Source organism: Taudactylus pleione, unplaced genomic scaffold, assembly GCF_031769625.1.
Source record: "Taudactylus pleione unplaced genomic scaffold, aTauple2 ptg000571l, whole genome shotgun sequence".
NCBI classification, from domain to species: domain Eukaryota; kingdom Metazoa; phylum Chordata; class Amphibia; order Anura; family Myobatrachidae; genus Taudactylus; species Taudactylus pleione.
The window spans coordinates 6,419,044-6,443,165 of NW_028284973.1; the positions used below are offsets into that span (position 1 = coordinate 6,419,044).

General features: G+C 46.1%; 1 protein-coding gene across 1 annotated transcript in view; it reads left to right on the forward strand.

Moving 5' to 3' along the window:
* THSD7A (thrombospondin type 1 domain containing 7A) overlaps positions 1-24,122 on the forward strand; it is a 322,453-nt gene that overhangs the window by 141,123 nt on the left and 157,208 nt on the right. The gene's annotated exons all lie outside the window — the stretch shown is intronic.

Consider the following 24,122-nt stretch of genomic DNA (forward strand, 5'->3'; position numbering starts at 1 on the left):
TAGGGTTAGGCACCCCCCTGGAAGGGTTAGGTTTAGGGTGCGGGGAGGGGGGGTTAGGTTTCGGTACCACAGGGGGGAGGTTAGGGTTAGGCACTAGGGGGTTAGGGGGGGAGAGGGGAGGGTTAGGTAGTTTACTCACCTCCGTCAGGATCTCCGCAGTTCGGCCTGCCGGCGTCGGGATTTCAACCGCTGGGCTCTCGTCCGGCGGTCATTCATACCGATCCCGTTGCTAATATGACATTGCCAATAAATAACATGATCACGGCATCTCTGAAAATATTATCATGAGTGAAAAGAAACTACTAATAAAGGTATTATTTCAAGTAAGTGAATTGTCACTATAATATCTCTTTAAGGCAATTGTGGTGCTGCAAAATCTCAGACACTGCGGGGTAAATTTACTAAGATGGGAGTTCTGTTTAAGAAGTGATGTTGCCCATAGCAACCAATCAGATTCTACTTCTCATTTATCTAGGACCTTCTAGAAGATAATAACTGGAATGTGATTGGTTGCTATGGGCAACATCACTTCTTACTAGAACTCCCATCTTAGTAAATGTACCCCTGTTACAGCAGTTGCACAGAACTGGTGCCACATGGTGAATCTAATTATTATCTCCACTGACATTTACCTGCTATAATTTATGCCTGACAGAAAAAAAAATACATTTAATGAGTGTTTCCACGCACCTTTCGCATATTGATGCGCCTTCCCCATTGCCAAGTGCGTGATTTATGACATCTGTGATCTATTGCAGACTGCGGCTTAACAAGACGTCTGATGCTATAAAATGCACACGAGAGAGAAACAAGAGGCTTAATTTCCTATTTCAGAACGCAGCCTCCATTATTAGTACTTCTGACAATATTCTGGGTTTTTCTTCTCTTCTATTTAAAGCAGTTCAAAGCCACCAGACCTCTATAGCTTAAAGCCTAAATGCTGACTTTAATAGAGTGATGTTTTGTCATCTGTTTTCCAGCTAGAGATTTGAATACATTATATTCTCAGAGTGTTTTTTGGCCTTTGAAGTTGAACTGATGCCGTTTTCCATAAATGTATTCTGTAACAGGAATAAAAAAAGCAGATTATTATTTTATGTGGGACAGAGTCCTAATCTGAGATACAGTAACAGACTAGTCTTCAAGTGAGTCTTATCACTACAGATGGGCGCTGACCCTTGTGTTTTGGTTTTTGGATCTGGATTAATCTTCGGTTTTTGTTCATGGTTTTGCAAAACTAACCTCAAGTGATTTGGTTTTAGATCTGGGGGGGCCTATTCATCATAACTAAAAATTCTCTGGAGGTAATTAGGTTTAGGACTCGCATGGAGTTCTACCTAATTACCGGAGGAATTCATCATTCATCCTCTCCATAAGTATCTATCCCGAAAAGCTGTCATCTTTGCAATGACAGCTTTTCAGAAAATAGATAGTTTTCCCTCTCTACACTAACTTACCGCAGCTGGAATCCGTGCAGCGCATGCGCTGTTACGTTCCCAAAAGCAGCGCATGCGCAGCACTGATTACAGCTGCGGTAATTCTGTGACCGTACGCCCCCTCCCCCTCCTACCTGGCAGCCTGTCAAATGCTGCAGCCGCGGAACCCGACCTCTCGCCAGCCCCGGTCTGCAGTGGACAGTACGGCCAGGCAGAGGGGGCGGGCTGAATATTTATTTTTTTTAAACCTTACTGTTTTTTTTTTTTTAAAAACTTTACTTCGTTCTACCGTGAGAACACACAGTCTGTGTCAGTGTGTCAGAGAAGCAGCCAGACCCGGAGGAGGGACCAAGGAGCCGAGGAGGGAGCCGAGGAGGACCTGCTCACGCTGAAAGCAGGTAAGTATAACCCGCTGTACGCCACCTGAGAGTGGCGTCTAGACACACCATCATATTCCGAAAATACATAATTTTTGGAATTTGATGAATAGCCTCATTTCCATATCCCCATGGGGAGTGTGGAAATTAACGCAGATGGACTTAACCAGGAGAGATCTCCTGTGTTAAGTGTGGTAATGAATTTTAAAAAACGGTAATTAAGGAAACTGTCCTTAAAACCGTTATTTTAATGTTGATGAATAGGCCCCTGGGTTTTCGGTTTTAAAAAAATTTATAAAAACTTACGTTTTTGAAATCAACTACAATGATGTCATATTTCCGATCCAAAACCTGAACTTCGGCTTTAAATTCCGAATTCCGAACCGCGGCAAGATCATAATCGCAACTCGGACCTGTCCAGATCTACTCAGGAGAACAGAGCCGCGACTCAGATCTGTCTGGATTCACAAAATTCGGGTGGATTTTGATTTCAGGAGAACCGAACCTGCTCTCTACTTATTACTACGGAACTCCACGTAGAGTTGTATTCAGTTGTACGGCCCTGTTAATTATCTATCCAACTCATCACAAGCTGCAGCGGATACCAATGTACCAGACAGTGGCGTAAATTCATCCCAGCAACCCGGAGGCAAATTATAATTTGGTGCCCCCCCCCTCCCATCACAGCCGTAATGGGAGTTGCCATGTATTGGGCGTCCATGACGGTACACTCCAGGTACATAGTTACAGCCCTAAGTGTGGTGAATATGTTGTGGACAATGGAGGAGGTGCCCCTTCAGAACTGCAGCCCGGTGGTAGGCGCCTCCATTGTCTCCCATAGTTCTGCCCCTGGTACCAGAACAATTCAATGTCGCTCCAGTCCTGGAACAGCTGCTCTGAAATACAGCTGTGCCACTATCCCTAAAATACATACCTTTCACACTACTAATGTAACCGGCAAAAATGTACACTGCCGGGCTGCAGTGTTAGGGGTCTATTTACTAAGCTTTGTTAGGAGATAAAGTGAACGGTGATAAGGTACCAGCCAATCAGCTCCTAACTGTCATGTCACAGGCTGTGTTTGAAAAATGGCAGTTAGGAGCTGGTTCCCAGATCAAGTGAACATGCAGTAAGATCTGGAGGTGCGATGGACGATCCCACGGGAGTGCGCACTGGCCGTTATTAAGCCCACACACAGTACGATATAGCAGCGATATCAAACCGATCTGTCCTATGTCACAACGCCTGTCCTATGTCACAACGCCTGTCCTATGTCACAACGCCTGTCCTATGTCTGGAGAGAGGGGATTTTCCTTTTCTGCTGCCAGATGCGGGTGAATGTGTGTAGAGATGGTATATTCTATATATTTAGTTATAAAAGCTGCTTATATTGTGGCTGTTATCCTTTATTGTTTGACATACAAATTCTATATTTTCCAGTCCTAGTTTGGCAAACACAATATATGTCTTACAGCAATCTTAGAAGATTCACAGACATATATATGTAAATGTGTCTATTCTATGGCAGAACTTACTGTTATGTAGCCGGTTGCAAGCTGTTCTTCCCTGCAATAAGCCATAAGAGGAGTAAACTAAAGTGGGCTCCCTGGAGTCTGTTTATATGGGAACAAAATGCAGGAATCGGAGCTTCTTCTGAAATATCGTTCTACTTTGACAACCTCCTGAAAGCCTTTCACTGGAATAAATTACATTTTCAGGGCTGGATTAAGGTCTGTAGGGGCCCCTGGGCAACAAATGTGTGGTTGAACCTATTAATAAAAGTTTTATATATACATGTATACATACACACATGCATTTAATGTATATATATATGTATATATTGTAACATATATATACTGTATAATATATATATATACAGGGGCGTATCTACCTATTGGCCAGGATGGCACTCGCCAGGGGCGCCGGCCAAAGGGGGGGGCGCCGTCCAGCAGTGCCACCAGCAGCCAATGGGTGGACTACCCTGCTAGTCCCCCGGGCCCCAAGTGTAGGGCAGACCGCAGTGAGAGCAGTCTGCCCAACACAGTCTACAAACACACAGCTGCCAGCGGCGGCTGTCTGTTTGTTATAGCAGCCAGCCGATGAGAGTCAGACAGACTCTCATTGGCTGCTGCATCCATGGAGGGAGCCGGCTGGAGCTCACTCATGAGCTCAGTCTTCCGGCTCCCCCCACAGCGAGTGATGGGAGAGATGTCATGACATCTCTCCCATCCCATAGTGCAGAGCGAGAGCTGGCACAGAGGAGTGGACAACGGCGGTCGTCGGCAGGAACGGGGATCAGGTAAATTGCTTTTTTTTTCCTGGCACAGCACAGTGGGGGAGTGTGGCTACTAGGGGGTACTGTATAGGGGGGGATGGACGCTACAGGGGGCACTGTATTGTGGGGGCCGCTACAGGGGGCATGTTATGGGGGGATGGATTCTACTCTGGGCACTGTATTGTGGGGGCCGCTACTGGGGGCACGTTATGGGGGGGATGGCCGCTACTGGTGGCACTGTATAGGGGAGACTACTACTGGGGGCACTGTATAACTGAAGGTGCCCTTATCTCCTGTACGTATGGGAGGCTGCCTGCCTTGCCCCCTAATCATACTTACCTACTCTCCTAGAAGATGCTGGAGGTATCCCCCAGCACCCCGGGAAGAGTGTCCGTATCCTCTGCATCCCACCCACTTCCTAGTGAAGTGGGCAGGATGGGGAAATAAATACCAGGAACCGCGGCTCCATGTGGGGGGGGGGGCTAAATTATGCAAAATCGTAATTTAAACCCGACCCCGTTTTGCAGTCCCACGATTTATGCCCTACACACGGGAGGTTTCTGTCCTCCCTGAGCTCGCCTTAGGATACCTGCGTTACGGTTTGACAGGTGTACCGCCCCAGTAAAACTTCCCACCTGTATAGGAGGACTACTACTGGGGGCACTGTATAGGGGGACTACTACTGGGGGCACTGCATAGGGTGGACTACTACTGGGGGCACTGCATAGAGGGGACTACTACTGGGGGCACTGCATAGAGGGGACTACTACTTGGAGCACTGCATAGAGGGGACTACTACTGGGGGCACTGCATAGATGGGACTACTACTGGGGCACTGCATAGGGGGACTACTACTGGGGGGCACATCCTGAAATTATGTTGGGAGTGGGGCGCCAGTCCATTACCTTGCCAGGGGCGCTCGGATCCCTAGATAAACCCCTGTATGTATATATATATATATATATATATATATAGTTATACACACACACACACACATACATCGGGATGCCTGCCTGATGTGTGGGTGTATGTATGTATATATATATATATATATATATACACACTGTATATATATATTATATATATATACACTCATACATACACACACATGTTCATATATATATATATATATATATATACAGCGTTCCCGCTAGGCTGTTTTAGCGGTGCGCGGCGCCCTGCCCTCCTTCTGCAGGGCAAAAAGCACCCTGCCCTCCATGAGGAGGGCAAAAAGCGCCCTGCCCTCACAGCCTGCGGGTGCCGTTCTCACCCGCGGGATCAGTGTCCCGCGGGTGGACAAACATGCGGTGACCCGGTCACCGCCGGGGAATAGACGCCGGGCGCATGCGCCCGGCATCTATTCTCCCTTTTGGCAGCGCTTGGGGGCTGCCCGGCATGTCCGTAAGCGCCGGGCACGCCCCCAAGTATGACGAAAAGGGGACACGTCTTATAGACATGCCCCCTTTTCATGACCACGCCCCCTTTTCGGGCGCGCGCCTGCCGCCGGAGCTAGAGTGAACACTATATATATATATATATATATAAATATTTATATATACACACATACACATCAGGCTGCCTGCTTACTAAGTTCAGAGGCAACAGGCCAGCAGCAGCAGCAGGGTGCGCGGAGCCAAATGCCGGGAGGGGCGGAGCATAATCGCGGGCCGCGGCAAGCGGCTCCGATTAAAAAAAAAGTTAATCTTGGGGAAGGGGCCGGCCGGGGACAGTGTGGGGGGGCCCCCTATGTGTGTGGGCCCCGGGACGACCGCCCTCCCTATAATCCGGCCCTTATACAGACCAACAAATAAAGACTATACTAGGTTTCAATCATTTTTACTGATTTAAATTTTTTTTTTCAATAAACCTGCCCCCTCCAACTAATAAAGCTGTCACAGTCCCATGCCCTTGTTCAGGTGATCTCACTCCTGCCTGTCCGTGTGTGAGAGTACCGAGATAGTAGTCAGCTCTTTTGCCCGCTCAACCTAGCTGATTGGCCTTACGTGCTAGCTGAGGGTACTCGGTGCCTTCGTGAGTTTGGAATCACTTGGGCAAAAACAATTATGCAGATGCAAAGGAACCTTTATTTTGTATCAAATATATCTATAAAAATCACACATGTATATGGACTATGGTTAACGATTCTCTGGAGCTACAGAAACAGAGCCACACCATTGACCCCTCTGATAGCAGGTCAGGGAACAAGCCCAATGACCTCCTGATTTAGTATTTTCACAAAGTAGCGAGGTACACAGAGGCTTGGCAAGTCTGATCCTTAGCACATTCATAGACCAGTCCGACAGGAACGTAGCCCCTATCAGCCTGTCCAAAATAACATGAAGACTATTGAGTTTGCAATGCTCCATGTTTTTAGCCCAGACCAGTTCTCATGGCAGTATGGCCTTAGAGGACTGGTCCTAGATAGCAATCCTCCAGTAGATTAGGTACCTGCATAATAGAGGGTAGCCACTGAGCCTCCCACCAATCCTTGAGTTACAGCAGCCATCATGTGTAAATCGGCTCCAGGGAGTCTACCTCAGTAACATCAATGGCCTGTGTGTGTATTCATTCTTATGACGCGTATCCACTAGACGATATTTCTCCATGAGCGTTATCGTCTAGTGTTTGCCCTTCAGTGAAGGGCTCAATGTCGTTAACAATATCGTTCAGTTATTTCACTCTCCCTCATCCCCGTACTTGCAGAACCTGACGATATCGTAAGGTTGCCCTGCAAGTACGGGCGATCAAAGATATAGTCAACGACCAGCGGAAGCACGCATCGTTGGTCATTAACGGCATACCCACTACACGATATTGCGGACGATGAACGATATCGTTCAAACCGTCAAATTTATCGTGTAGTGGATACGCGGCTTAAGACCCTGAACTACAGGTGGGAGCAGGTGAATATGTTCTGCCCCAGGACCTCAATAACCAGATCTGTGCAATTTGCCAACCAAGTGGCCAACACCAGTCGAGAGAATATTTGTATCGTCAGTCACTTTTCACACTCCCACCAGAGTTCAGTGTCTGCCATTGTCAGTGTCTTGCTGGGAATATATAAGACTTATGTCGCTGTGGGTAACCTTTCCATATTTAGTGACTCATAGTCCAAAGTTTGTTTACGGAAGAACATCATTCAAAATGTCAGGGCCAAGGTCTCATTCTGTCCAGACGGACAACTGATAATGAAGGCAGATGTATAAGTATCTAACCTTTCAGTCTGTCTTAACAATGTCCTGGCCTTTATCTGGACATTATTTAAAAAAAATAAGTTGTGTCACGTTGAATGAAGTACAGCCTTGGAGGACATTTCTTTAGAAAATAATTCATACCGTTGATTAAAACTGTTGGTTTGGTCTTCTGTATAATTTTATAAATGGAGCGAGAGAGTGGGAGAGACCATTTGCACATGGGGCAAGGGCTTCAACTAAAGTCACCGATGCCGGTATGACCTAGTAAGTGAGCTTACAATGTATCATTGGCACTCCAAACTCATGTGCGCAGTGACCTATAAGGTGAGCTTGGGGTTGCGCAGCTTGCTTTGTGTTCCAGTGGATGTAGAGAAATGTTCTTGCACCATGCCGAAATATTTATTTTTGATCTTCCATCAGATGGAAAAAATAATTTGTATTTTCTGTTATTTTCTATTAATGTAAGCTATTGCATAGCCGAGGTTAGTGAGCCCCAATGAGAGAAACAACATATCAGTCCTGCACAAATGGTTGTCTTTGGTTGGAGAAATCATTTGGTAATGAGTCTCATTATTGATGTTTGGAAATTTCCTTTTCACAGACACTTTGCTGAAAAGTAAAAGGTGCAGGCCATTATTTTCTTACATCAAAGGCTGAAAATGAATATTTTAACTTGTTCCGCGGCTGCTCACTGTCAGCGGTGCCATTGTTTACTCTGTGCTTTCATGGTGTGATGTTGATGTTGCTACTGTATAGGGAACAAATAGTGACATAAAGCTCAAAAAATAAAAGTAAAAATCACATGTCCAATCTAGTTATAGAAACAGGAAGCAAGTTTTTAAAACAAACTCACTTCAGGGTTTTAATTGGCTCCCAAGAATGAACTGTTCAAGGATGTTATCATCTAATGGTGAACTGGGAAAATGTTAGTAAATCTGTATTACTTCATATGTATGTGTATATATATGTGTGTGTACTGTGATAGAAGCACTGGAACAGTTTTGAATGGCTTCTATGTCTGTCCCAGATTCCTGTCAAATGTTTTTTAAAACCCCCAGGAGAAGTCTGTTTGGAAAAACAGACTAGAAATGTCGGCTTTAGTGAAAAGCCGGAATGGGTCCTGGGGTTGTGGATGTGAGGAGTGGGAGGGCTCCATCCACAGGCTACTCCTGGTGTTGGTGCCTTTCAGCCCCGCCACGCCCACAAGTGCCTGTCAAACGCCCGGCCACTCTCCCTTGTCACGGCCACACCCCCCCCGTCTGCCGATCTGGCTGCTCCCTCCCGGAAGGAGCAGCCAGAAAGTCGGTAGGTATGGACATACCCTGACGTACAGAGACATACAGTACCCTGACGTACAGAGACATACCCTGACGTACAGAGACATACCCTGACATACAGAGAGAAACCCTGATATACAGAGATAAACCCTGACATACAGACACATACCCATACTTGCCGATATCCTGGCTGCCCATTCCGGGAGGGAGCAGCCAGGTCGGCTTAGCAAGGGGGGGCAAAAGGGGGCGTGACAGGGACATTATGTGCCGTTTAGGGGAGGAGCCATGCACTCACGTCACTATGACGCGATTCAGCGAGAATCGCTTAAGCAGCCCCCCTGCTGTGGGTGTTTGGGTAGGTATTGCAGGGGGGGGGGACTGGAGGGGCCGGGAGGCATGCCTACTTTTCCGGGGGGCCGGGAACAGCACACGATTTTCGGGAGGCTCCCGACCAAATCATACAGATTCATACCGTGACATACAGAGACAAACCCTGACATACAGAGACATACCATGACATACAGACATACCCTGATATACAAAGACAAACCCTGACATACAGAGAAATACCCTGACATACAGAGACATACCCTGACATACAGAGACATACCCTGACATTCAGAGTCATACCCTGACATACAGAAACAAACCCTGACATACAGAGACATACCCTGACATACAGAGTCATACACAGACATACCCTGACATACAGAGACATACACAGACATACCCTGACATACAGAGACATACACAGACATACCCTGACATACAGAGAAATACAGACATACCCAGACATACAGAGACATACCCTAACATACAGAGACATGCCCTGACATACAGAATCATACCCTGATGTACAGATACAAACCCTGACATACAGAGACATACCCTGACATACAGTACAGAATCATACACTGACATAGAGTCATACCCTGACATACAGAGTCATACCCTGACATACAGTCATACCCTGACATAAAGTACAGAATCATACCCTGACATACAGAGTCATACCCTGACATACAGACATACCCTGACATACAGAGTCATACCCTTGACATAGAGAGTCATACCCTTGACATAGAGAGTCATACCCTGACATATAGAGACATACCCTGACATACAGAGACATACCCTGACATACAGAGACATACCCTGAGATACAGAGACATACCCTGACATATAGAGACAAACCCTGACATACAGAATCATACCCTGACATACAGAGACATACCCTGACATACAGACACATACCCTGACATACAGAGTCATACCCTGACATACAGTCATACACAGACATACAGGGACATACCCTGACATACAGAGACTTACCCTGACATAGAGAGACATAACCTTACATCGAGAGACACCTGATGTACAGAGTCATACCCTGAAGTACAGAGGCATACCCTGACATACAGAGTCATACCCTGACACACAGAGACATACCCTGACATACAGTACAGAGACATACCCTGACATACAGAGACATACCCTGACATGCAGTACAGAATCATACCCTGACGTACAGAGACAAACCCTGACATACAGAGACATACCCTGACATACACAGCAGGCTTGCCTACCCTTCCGATTTGGCCGGGAGCCTCCCGATTTTCGGGTGATGCTCCCAGCTCCCCAGAAAGGCAGGCAAGCCTCCCGGAAGCCTCCAACCCTCCCGACCCCCCCCCCTGAAAAAACTAGAAACCCCCGCAGCGGGGAGGCCAGTGACGCGATTCACGCTGAATCGCGTCATCGTGACCCCGCCCCCTGCTTCACAATGCCGAAAATAACGGCATTGTGAAGAGGGGGCAGAGCCATGATGACCCAATCGTGTGGTCCCGCCCCCGGCTCCGCCCCAACGTGACACCAAATGGCCGGGCCACCCCCGGCCCTGCCCCCAATGGCCGGCCCCGTCCCCCGCTGTTAGCCGACAATCAGCTCCCTCCCGGAAGGCTGGAGCTGATTGTCGGCAAGTATGATACAGAGACATACCCGGACATACCCTGACATACAGTACAGAATCATACCCTGACATACAGAGACATACCCTGACATACAGTACAGAGACATACACTGAAATACAGAGCCATACCCTGACATACAGAGACATACCCTGACATACAGTACAGAATCATACCCTGACGTACAGAGACAAACCCTGACATACAGAGTCATACACAGACATACCCTGACATACAGAGACATACAGAGACATACCCTGACATACAGAGACATACACAGACATACCCTGACATACAGAGACATACACAGACATAACCTGACATACAGAGAAATACACAGACATACCCTGACATACAGAGACATACCCTAACATACAGAGACATGCCCTGACATACAGAATCATACCCTGATGTACAGATACAAACCCTGACATACAGAGACATACCCTGACATACAGTACAGAATCATACACTGACATAGAGTCATACCCTGACATACATTACAGAGTCATACCCTGACATACAGTCATACCCTGACATAAAGTACAGAATCATACCCTGACATACAGAGTCATACCCTGACATAGAGAGTCATACCCTTGACATAGAGAGTCATACCCTGAAATATAGAGACATACCCTGACATACAGAGACATACCCTGACATACAGAGACATACCCTGAGATAAAGAGACATACCCTGAGATACAGAGACATACCCTGACATACAGAGACATACCCTTGACATAGAGAGTCATACCCTGACAGATAGAGACATACCCTGACATACAGAGACTTACCCTGACATACAGAGACATACCCTGATATACAGAGACAAACCCTGACATACAGAGACATACCCTGACATACAGAGACATACCCTGACATACAGAGTCATACCCTGACACACAGAGACATACCCTGACATACAGAGACATACCCTGACATGCAGTACAGAATCATACCCTGACGTACAGAGACAAACCCTGACATACAGAGACATACCCTGACATACACAGCAGGCTTGCCTACCCTTCCGATTTGGCCGGGAGCCTCCCGATTTTCGGGTGATGCTCCCAGCTCCCCAGAAAGGCAGGCAAGCCTCCCGGAAGCCTCCAACCCTCCCGACCCCCCCCCCTGAAAAAACTAGAAACCCCCGCAGCGGGGGGGCCAGTGACGCGATTCACGCTGAATCGCGTCATCGTGACCCCGCCCCCTGCTTCACAATGCCGAAAATAACGGCATTGTGAAGAGGGGGCAGAGCCATGATGACCCAATCGTGTGGTCCCGCCCCCGGCTCCGCCCCAACGTGACACCAAATGGCAGGGCCACCCCCGGCCCTGCCCCCAATGGCCGGCCCCGTCCCCCGCTGTTAGCCGACAATCAGCTCCCTCCCGGAAGGCTGGAGCTGATTGTCGGCAAGTATGATACAGAGACATACCCGGACATACCCTGACATACAGTACAGAATCATACCCTGACATACAGAGACATACCCTGACATACAGTACAGAGACATACACTGAATTACAGAGCCATACCCTGACATACAGAGACATACCCTGACATACAGTACAGAATCATACCCTGACGTACAGAGACAAACCCTGACATACAGAGTCATACACAGACATACCCTGACATACAGAGACATACCCTGACATACAGAGACATGCACAGACATACCCTGACATACAGAGACATACACAGACATACCCTGACATACAGAGACATACCCTAACATACAGAGACATACAGAATCATACCCTGACGTACAGAGACAAACCCTGACATACAGAGACATACCCTGACATACAGAGCCATACACAGACATACCCTGAGATACAGAGACATACCCTGACAGAGACATACCCTGACATACAGAATCATACCCTGACGTACAGAGACAAAACCTGACATACAGAGACATATCCTGACATACAGAGTCATACACAGACACACCCTGACATACAGACATACACAGACATACCCTGACATACAGAGACATACCCTGACAAACAGACATACCCTGACATACAGTACAGAATCATACCCTGACATACAGAGTCATACCCTGACATACAGAGTCACACCCTGACATACAGTCATACCCTGACATACAGTCATACCCTGACATACAGTACAGAATCATACCCTGACATACAGTACAGAATCATACCCTGACATACATAGTCACACCCTGACATACAGTCATACCCTGACATACAGTACAGAATCATACCCTGACATACAGTACAGAATCATACCCTGACATACAGAGTCACACCCTGACATACAGTCATACCCTGACATACAGTACAGAATCATACCCTGACATACAGTACAGAATCATACCCTGACATACAGAGTCATACCCTGACATACAGACATACCCTGACATACAGAGTCATACCCTTGACATAGAGAGTCATACCCTGACATACAGAATCATACCCTGACATATAGAGACATACCCTGACATACAGAGACATACCCTGACATATATTGGTTTGTGATGTCATCTTTGGCAGCCGCAATCATCAGAGGTTACCCTGATGATGATGGATTAACATTGAAACGTTGGTGAACCCCTGAGTGCCGCCTGTCTGTGTGTGTGTGTGTGTGTATGTATGTATATATATAATATTAAACTGAGGGAGGTTTAATAAACCTACTAAAGATGACAAGTGAAGAACAAGCCCATGTCGACCAGTTTTAGTTTCTAGCTATCACTGATCTAATACGTTCTACAAGATGATAGCTACAATCTGACTGGTTGCTATGGGAAGTAACTTCCTTATTTGACCTCTTTAGAAGGTTTGAGAACCATCTCCCCTAATGACTTCTAACGTAGTGAAGTACAAGTTAATATGTCACTGCCTACTGTTTAGCTAATTGGGGAAGCCCACGTTCTCTTTTGTCACCTACTCGATATTAGGATTTACCTTCTTATTAATCACATTCCTAGACTTAACAGCTTTTTAAGAATATGAAATAATAGATTTAAAATAGTATATACAATAGTGTAAAATATAATGGTGTTAAAGGTCCTAGGGATCTATGAGACCTGCAATAGTGAACAGGAGATGGAGGAGTCTGTGGAAGTCCAATTTGGCATCTCAACCATCAAGCTGATAAATCTAAAAAAAAAAATGAAATAAAAAAATCTCTTAATTTAATCTAAGACAGCTGGGAAGCAAATTATATAATAAGTACTATATATATAAATAAAAAAATAAAAAAAAATAAAAATATATATATATAATTATAATGTAAACTGGAATATTTGATGTAGAAAATATATTTCTTGTGATGCAGTGATGATTTTGTTACTTCTATTAAAACTATGGACTTTTGTCCAGGAATGATGATGTTCGTCCATGTAAGATGACGTTTTGCCTCTTTCTGAGTTCCGTTTTTTTGGAGGGAAAAATTCGAACTCCACGTGCAAACTCGAACCTATCCGAGCCTGCACATCCCTAATTAAAACACACATGGCCATGTATATTTTTAATAGTCATTTAAAATTACAAATTACTTTTTGATATGTTTAAAGTGGAGCAACCTGTTTTTTTTTTGTTCGTTTTTTTTTCACGATGTGCAAAAATATTAACTAATCCCCAGAACCTCAGGAATCCTTATGGTACTGCTAAGTGGTTTATTGCCGCTTCCTCCGGTCTCTGGGGATCCAAGCTCAAAGCTACTTATTGTTAAACAAGACGTGGGTGGCATGGTGACCAGAAAGCCATTCAGAATTCACCCACTGAGAGACACAGAGCACTGGCTACATCCTCTGTACAATTTGATATGTCATCTCTTCGTGGTGGGGCCGTTTTCCTTTTAATTCAGGGTTTCATGTTTTATTTTTTTACTTTGCTTTGCTGTCTGGTAATATGTCCTTCCTGCTGGCTCCTGTAATGGGAGTGCAAGGAACTCTTCTGTTGATGGACCCAGTGTGTTCCTGCCGGGGATAATGATCACCAAGGGTATTGTGAAGGTTTCCTTTATAATTCCTCTGCCACAGAGTGTTGTATCTATATTTTACACAATGCATCAAAGAGATTAATACTGGCGATACAGTAAATGTGGCTTTGTCCCTTGCCGAATGTAAATGGCGCAGTAATTATGTATTTATTTAGCACACGTTGTAGACAGAACCTTGTTGGGGATTACACAAAGAGGAGAATGCCTTCAGAGGTAGAAATTGGTCTCCATGGCAGGATGATTACTTAGTGACATCACTTGGCCATCTCAATTATCTGTCATCAATAGTTTTTATTGTATTTCCTCAATAGTTATAGTACAGTAGCGAGGAATAAAAAAAAAAACCTAAATACCAAGTCCCCCAAATATTGTGCAGCCATAGGGGCCTTTTCATCAACACTAAAATAACGGTTTTAAGGACATTTTGTCTTTTTAGTATTCATGAAGACACAACACAGGAAATATCACTGATATCTCCTGGTCAAGTCTGCCTGCGTTCATTTCCACACTCCCCATACATTAGTATGGGGATGTAGAAATTAGGCTATTCATCAAATTCCGAAAATTATGTATTTTCGGAATTTGATGGTGTTACTATCCACAACTCTGAGGTGGCGGTGGCTGCGGGTTGCATAAAATTGGATTTAAAGAAAAAAAATCAAAAACGGATTTATTTGATTTAAAACAGATTTTTTGGGGATTTAAATAGGATTTTCTATTACATTTTTTTTAAGTAAACGTTTTAAATTTGTAAACGTTTATTTAAAAAAATTGTTATAAAAAAAAATCCTATTTAAATCAAATAACTCAGTTTTTTATTTCTTTTTTTTTTAAATCCAATTTTATGCAACCCTGGCTCTGACACTGTGTTCTCCCGGCAGAACAAAGTAAAGTTTAGAAAAAAAATAATAATTGTGTTCTGCCAGGAGAACAGTGTCAGAGCAGCAGCCGAAGCCGGCTGCAGCGGCCAGGTAGGTGGGGGACAGGGAGGGGGAACAGAATTACCGCAGCTGTAGGCAGTGCCGTGCATGCGCCGTTTTTGTGAATGTAACGGCGCATGCGCAGCACTGATTACAGCTGCGGTAAGTTAGAGCAGGTCGGGATAAGTATCTATTTCCTGAAAAGCTGTCATCGCAAAAATGACAGCTTTCCGGAATAGATACTTATGGAGAGGAGGAATGATGAATTTCTTCGGTAATTAGGTAGAACTCCATGCAAGTTCTAAACCTAATTACCTTCATTGAATTTTTACTTAGTAATGACGAATAGGCCCCTTAGATCCAAGACGTTCTCCAGTCAAAAGCTAAATGACTAAGGGCCTGATTCAAAGATTTATATTAATCTGATATTTACGTGTCTCCGATGTTTAATGATTTGCGCAGGAGCCGCACTGCACATGTGAAATCTGGTCCTGCGACATTGGTCCCTGTACCCCAAAAGCCACAGCATGATAGACATGCTGATGGCATTTGGGGGCGACAGCGGGTTACTTAGATGTCCGATCGTCACGTGATTCGATACTCTGTCTTTTGACGCAGTAGCGGATCACAGAAGCCAGCAGTGGGCGTCTTTTTACTTAAGACGCCTCCTGCGGTTTTGCATAATTTAGCAAAGCCGCCGCATACAAAGGGGACAATTCAGTTGTTTTGCGTGCCCCCTTCTGGGCGTCTATACGAATAGGTGCCCAACGGAGCAATTCAATTGTTTCTCCGTTCGGATGCCCATTTAACGTGCCTAAATGCATTGAGTTTAGCCAGGGGCGTATCTACCTATTGGCCAGGATGGCACTCGCCAGGGGCGCCGGCCAAAGGGGGGGGGCGCCGTCCGGCAGAGCCACCAGCAGCCAATGGGTGGACTACCCTGCTAGTCCCCCGGGCCCCAAGTGTAGGGCAGACCGCAGTGAGAGCAGTCTGCCCAACACAGTCTACAAACACACAGCTGCCAGCGGCGGCTGTCTGTTTGTTATAGCAGCCAGCCAATGAGAGTCAGACAGACTCTCATTGGCTGCTGCATCCATGGAGGGAGCCGGCTGGAGCTCACTCATGAGCTCAGTCTTCCGGCTCCCCCCACAGCGAGTGATGGGAGAGATGTCATGACATCTCTCCCATCCCATAGTGCAGAGCGAGAGCGGGCCCAGAGGAGTGGACAGCGGCGGTCGTCGGCAGGAGCGGGGATCAGGTAAATTGCTTTTTTTTTTCTGGCACATCACAGTGGGGGAGTGTGGCTACTAGGGGGTACTGTATAGGGGGGGATGGACGCTACAGGGGGCACTGTATTGTGGGGGCCGCTACAGGGGGCATGTTATGGGGGGATGGATTCTACTGGGGGCACTGTATTGTGGGGGCCGCTACTGGGGGCACTTTATGGGGGGGATGGCTGCTACTGGTGGCACTGTATAGGGGCGACTACTACTGGGGGCACTGTATAACTGAAGGTGCCCTTATCTCCTGTACGTATGGGAGGCTGCCTGCCTTGCCCCCTAATCATACTTACCTACTCTCCTAGAAGATGCTGGAGGTATCCCCCAGCACCCTGGGAAGAGTGTCCGTATCCTCTGCATCCCACCCACTTCCTAGTGAAGTGGGCAGGATGGGGAAATAAATGCCAGGAACCGCGGCTCCATGTGGGGGGGGGCTAAATTATGCAAAATCGTAATTTAAACCCGACCCCATCTTGCAGTCCCACAATTTATGCCCTACACACGGGAGGTTTCTGTCCTCCCTGAGCTCGCCTTAGGACACCTGCGTTACGGTTTGACAGGTGTACCGCCCCAGTCAAACTCCCCACCTGTATAGGAGGACTACTACTGGGGGCACTGCATAGGATGGACTACTACAGGGGGCACTGCATAAGGTGGACTACTACTGGGGGCACTGCATAGAGGGGACTACTACTGTGAGCACTGCATAGAGGGGACTACTACTGGGAGCACTGCATAGAGGGGACTACTACTGGGGGCACTGCATAGAGGGGACTACTACTGGGAGCACTGCATAGAGGGGACTACTTCTGGGGGCACTGCATAGAGGGGACTACTACTGGGAGCACTGCATAGAGGGGACTACTTCTGGGAGCACTGCATAGAGGGGACTACTACTGGGAGCACTGCATAGAGGGGACTACTACTGGGGGCACTGCATAGAGGGGACTACTACTGGGAGCACTGCATAGAGGGGACTACTACTGGGGGCACTGCATAGAGGGGACTACTACTGGGGCACTGCATAGGGGGACTACTACTGGGGGGCACATCCTGAAACTATGTGGGGAGGGGGGCGCCAGTCCATTACCTTGCCAGGGGCGCTCGGATCCCTTGATACACCCCTGAGTTTAGCCGTGCAAAGCGACTAAACCCATCTTAAGGACTTTGCACACGTTTCTTCTCGCACCTCCGGAGGCTGTGAGAAGAAATGCCCCCCCCCCGCTGCTTTAGGCGTCTGAATGGAGCAACATATGAATTGCTCCATCAGGCGCCTAATCGTATAAACGCTCAGCGGGGGTCGCCCAAAACAAATGGATTGCCCCCAAAGATGCAGCGGCGTCAAAATTAGTATACATAAATTAGCATACATGAATTAGCATAGGTAAATTAGCATACGTCTCTGAATCAGGCCCTAAATGACTTAATTTTAACTTTTTGCGACTAACGAAAGGTTTTGTGTCGACCAGTGATCATTAGGAGCTGCTGTAAATTTAAGAACAACCATTGTTAGAAATTTGCGTTCACCAATTGTTTCACAGAAAGACCATCTGTCTGATTTCCACCCAACTTAGAATAGGACGGATATATGCGAAAATGCGTATATTCTCACCTGCGCACGTAATGCATTACACCATTAATCAGGACCATTCTGCTCCATGGGAGGTTTCTGTCCTCCCTGAGCTCGCCTTAGGACCCCTGCGTTACGGTTTGACAGGTGTACCGCCCCAGTCAAACTCCCCAATATTTAAAGGTGCAAAATTTAGAACAAATAAGCATCACACGCAATCCATACAAATCACGCCCAGATCTGTGCCATCACATGTGTTTCTTCTATGCCACTCCCACTTTCAGGAAGCCGCACAGCTGGACCACGGGGGAGTATGCACATCTTTAAACATTTTTAACATACTACAAACAATAAAAATAGTAACTTGTTACAAGTCGTGGTCATGACTTGCTTCCTTCTAGTAATTTACCTCCTTCTGGCAGTCTGGTTCCAGTTCTGTCGGCTGCTAGGTGATCTGGACGCCGCAGGATGTCACGTGCTGTCCACAGCACGGCATGATTGGTTCCTTCCCTTTTTTTGTACACGCTGGCCTTTTGCCGCCTCGCCGACTATAGCGTTCCTTGTGGATTTCTCGGCTCTGCTGCATGGTCAGCGTTCTCATCTATCCTGGTCGTAGCTTATGCTGTTTCCCCGGCTTCCAGCCGCTCCATCAGCCTCCTGGTTGCTATCGGCTTCCAAGCCACCACACCGGCTTTCCAGCCACTCCGTCAGCCTCCAAGCTACCATCGGCACTCAAAGCCGCATCACTGGCTTCCAAGCCATTACAACAACTCTTTAAATCGTACTACCGGCTTTAGCCGCACCATCGGCACAAAGCCGCACCAACGGTTCTCAAAGCTGCATCACTGGCTTCCAAGCCATTACATCAACTCTTCAAATTGTACTATTGGCTTTAGCCGCACCATCAGTGTACAACGCCGTACCATCGGCTCTCAGAGCCGCGTCACTGGCTTCCAAGCTATTGCATCAACTCTTCAAATTGTACCACCGACTTTAGCAGCACCATCAGCGCACAACACCGCACCATCGGCTTCTTAGCCATACTACTGACTTTCCTCCCAGTATCCAGTATCTCCTGCTATTCACTGGTTTCCAAAGGTAATCAGTGTAAACCTCTACTACCCCGAGTATTAAGTCCAGGTGGCCACTTAAGTACCAGTGAACATCTTCCAGTTCTAAGAGAACAGCGGGTGGCTGTTAGTGGGAGAAGACCTCGCTAGCCTGAATTCTAGAGGTTTACACGGAACAGCTTAGTAATCCGTAACATAACTGTGGTCTCATTTAACTATTGCTGCAAAAAATCATTGATACTTCAAAACCATTATGTTTGTAGAATTAATAAAATATTTAACTAAAACTAGAATTACAACTAAATCTTAAAAGTATGCTCTGTCATCTTGCCTTTTCTGAAATTTAGGGAGGGCAATGTGTATATCTTTTATCAGTAAGGCAAGAGTCTGAATGATCGGCTTGCAGTCTTCTAGGTAACACTTAAACTCTGTACAGGCTTCAGATTGGTGTAATTACAGAGAGGTAGGGCCAGTGATGTTACAGCTAGTATATGATGTAACATTTTCAGCTTTAGCTGTTTTTTTCTACACTATTTTGGGCTGCTGAAGAGCTACGCAATGTGGCTACAAGTGCTTATGATGGATGGGGGGGGAGTGAGGATCTTACTGTTTTTTTTAGTTCTTAAACAAAGTTTTACTGCGGAAAGTCAGAGGTAAGATATACAGTATTTTACCTTTGTTCTACATATAAGACGTTCTCAGTTCCTGGGTTTAGTAGTCCCATCACATTAGGGCTTTTTGCAAACTTTGGAAGTGTTTCATGGTGAAAGGCTGTCGTTGCTGAACTTTGAAAAACACAAAAAGTTGCTGAAGTAATTGAATGGAGAGAGATTATTATATGGAAGTGGAATGAAACGCCGACTTTGATGTTAACTTCAGTGAGCATTCGCTCTTTGATGTTGGCTTCAAACTGTGTCGGTTTCCCTGGTGAGTGATTTGAAATCCAGACTGATCGACCTATTGACAGCAGCTCCGTTCACACTAATCAGCGATGATTTCTATGGCAATATATCTTAGCGTCAGTTTTATTTCACATAAGTACACTCTGAATGTAATTCAGCACCTGGAGAATAGAATTTAGATCACATCTCTAGTGACAGTTGGTGTTCTCTTTTACATTCATGCTCCCATAAACTTATCAAAAACATTTTCTGTAATTGACGTAAAAGTCAAGAGTTTTATATATATCACTTTCACCTCAACTGTGAGATTCATGCACCAGGGACCCCCTGCTGCAACTTGGGAGAGCTCACTCCCATGAGCATTGCAACATATACTGTAAGTAACGTTTGCACCTTGAGATGTATACTTTAAATGCACAAGTTTTCTTTTAGTAATTTGCTACAATTTTGCATCAGCCTCACAATCTCCATGGGCCTGATTTAGTACAGATTGCAATTGCGATCACACCTGCAACGCAGCTGCGCATATATGCTAATGCCTGCCACAGCTCAGCCAGCATAGAGACGCCCACTGCTGCTTTCTCACATCCGTAATATCTTGCAATTCTGCGTATACATCGGTACCATCGACGCACGTCACGCACAGTTACAGCAGGTCTGAGTACACAAGCTGCGTATGCCATCGTTAATTTATGCACGCCCATGCAACGGCGTTCCAATGGACAGGCATGCCTGTGTTTCCCCGACCACTCCCCCAAACGCTCACGGCCTGTCTCTCGCTCTGCCAAGGAATTCTGTGTGCATGCGTGATTGCAGCGCACACCCGCAGTGCTGCTTATATCCATGAGCAATGACTAACAATTGCTCGATCTGCTTATGCGGTTGCATTTGCCATCACTGCTGTATCAGGCCCCATGGTGGTTAAGTGTTCTGCATTGGAACTTGTCAGTTGTAGGAGCAAGGACTATGGCATACTGACCAACCTTCTGGCTGCCACCTCCGGTGGGGGGGCAGCGGCCAATCCAGAGTGTCGACTTCTCTTGCGGTGGGCCGGGAGTGGCACCTGGTTTTCGGGATGATCCCAGCGAAGCGGGAGAGTAGACAACCATGGTTATGGCTCCCTCTGGTCTGGACATAGGGGGTCATTCAGACCCGCTCGCGAGCGGCAGTACGCTCGCAAGCGGGTCGATGTTCCCCACTGCGCATGCGCACGACGGAGGGAGCTCCATCATGCGCATGCGCGAGACCCAGGGAGCGACGGGCTTTCCATTGCTCCGGGTCTCGCACCAAAGGGGGCGTGCTGTCAATGTTGATTGACAGCACGCCCCTTTTGGTGGGCATGCTGGGGGCGTGATGGCCAGACGGGAACGCCTACCATCTGAAGCCAGCCCCACTGACATCACTAGTGATGTCAGTGGGAGTGCTTTTGGCTCTGATAGAGCCAAATTCACTCCAGGGCTTGTGGCAGGGGGACCCTACCGCAGGGTCTCCGTCGCAAGTCCGATGGTCACGATGGTCAAGACCATCGCGACCATCTTTTTGGCCGCTCTCATATATGCTGTGGGTGGTCACCCACAGCTATGCGAGCGGCCAGGAGGCCGCTCCATTTTCATGGAGGATGGTCCTGATTCAGAGCGAGCGCTCTGGTCAGAGCGTCCGGCTCTGAATCAGGCCCACAGTCCAAGAGATGCTGAGAGTTAGAAGGTACAGGTTGTACCTTTGTGCAGGTTATTGTGCCAATGTAGGGCGCTTATTAACGTGAGTCTTGCCTGGGCAGGGCAGTAGGGCTGTGGACAATTTGCTCTTCAAAGCAGGACGAGTGCTTCCATAGTGCCCATCACTGGAATAAGCCCCTAAAAATTGTAAAGATGGATTGGAAGTGGTTCCTAGCATTAGCTTTATACAGTGGTACTTGAAAGTTTGTGAACCCTTCAGAATTTTCTATATTTCTGCTGAAATTTGGCCTAAAACTACCTAAAAGTAGATAAAGAGAACCAAATCAAACAAATTAGACAAAAATATTAGACATGTTTATTTTTTTTGGGAGGAAAATGATCCAATATCACATATCTGTGAGTGGAACAAATATGTGATCCTTTAGGCTTAGCAAATATATTGAAGGGGAAATTAGAGCCAGATATTTACAATCTATGAGATGACAATCAGACGTGAGTGGACAACCTGTCTTTTTAAAAGAACAGGGATCTATCAAAGTCTGATGTTCACAACACATGTTTGTGGAAGTGTATCATGCCACGAACAAAGGAGCTTTCTGAGGACCTCAGAAGCAGAGTTGTTAATGCTCATTAGGCTGGAAAAAGTTACAAAACCATCTCTAAAGAGTTTGGACTCCACCTATCAGACAGATTGGGTACAAATGGAGGAAATTCCAGTCCATTATTACCCTCCCCAGGAGTGGTCGACCAACAAGGATCATGCCAAGAGCAAGGCATCTAACACTTTGCAAGGTAACAAAAGAACCCAAGGTAACCTTTAAGCAACTGAAAGCCTTTCTCACATTAGCTAATGTTAATGTTCATGAGTCCACCACCAGGTGGATACTGAACAAAAATGGTGTGTATGGCAGGATTGCACGGAGAAAGCCACTGCTCTCCAAAAAGAACATAGCTGCCCGTCTGCAGTTTGCTAAAGATCACCTGGACAAGCCAGAAGACTATTGGAACAATGTTGGACAGATGAGTCCAAAATAGAGCTTTTTGGTTTAAATGCGAAGCGTTATGTTAGGAGAAAGGAGAACAGTGCATTCCAGCATAAAAACCTCATACCATCTGTGACACACGGTGGTGGTGGTGGTATCATAGTGTGGGCCTGTTTTGCTGCATCTGGCCCAGAACGACTTGCCATCATTGATGGGAAAATAAATTCTGATTTATACCATAATATTCTAAAGGAAAATGTCAGGACATTTGTCCATGAGCTGCATCTCAAGAGAACGTGGGTCATGCAGCAAGACAGCAACCCAAAGCACACAAGTCATTCCACCAAAGAATGGTTAAAGAAGAATTAATTAAAAGTTTTGGAATGGCCAAGTCAAACTCCTGACCTTAATCCAATAAATGTTGTGGAAGGACCTGAAGCGAGCAGTTCATGGGAGGAAACCCACCTACAGAACAGAGATGAAGCTGTTTTGTACGGAGGAATGGGGTAAAATTCCTACAAACCAATGTTCAGGACTAATCAACAATTACTGGAAGCTTTTAGACGCAGTTATTGCTGCACAAGGGGGTCATACTAGATACTAAATGCAAGGGTTCACATACTTTTGCCACTCTCAGATATGTGATATTGGATTGTTTTCCTCAATAAAAAAATTAGCACATCTCATTTTTTTGTCTCATTTGTTTAATTTGGTTACTATTAGGACTTGTGTGAAATTCTGAGGTAGTTTTAGGCCAAATTTCAGCAGAAATATAGAAAATTCTGAAGGGTTCACAAACTTTCAAGCACCACTGTATAAAGACATTCTAGAAAAATCAACTTTATTTTTCATAATCTCCTGATTAAAAAATAAATAAGGAAATAGTCTGTGTGTTTTGCTGCATTCATTTCCTTCACTGTGCTGGCCCCCCAATCTTGCTGCCTGAGATACAGGAGATACAGGCCTCAGATCACCTTATAGGTCCCTCTGTGTCTACAATCCTTTCGGTAAAATGTGTTTTCTGGAGCCCGCGACATTATCATGCAGAGACCAACAGCAATGGCAGCATTTTTTGTTTGTTAGTTTCTTTAATCTTGTACAATTTTCCCCACAGCTGTTTTTTAGGCTAATTTCCATATATCTCTATGTTCTTAATTTGACAACTGTCTGGAATGTCTACTTTCAGATTCATCAATTTAATTGAATTGCCTTCAC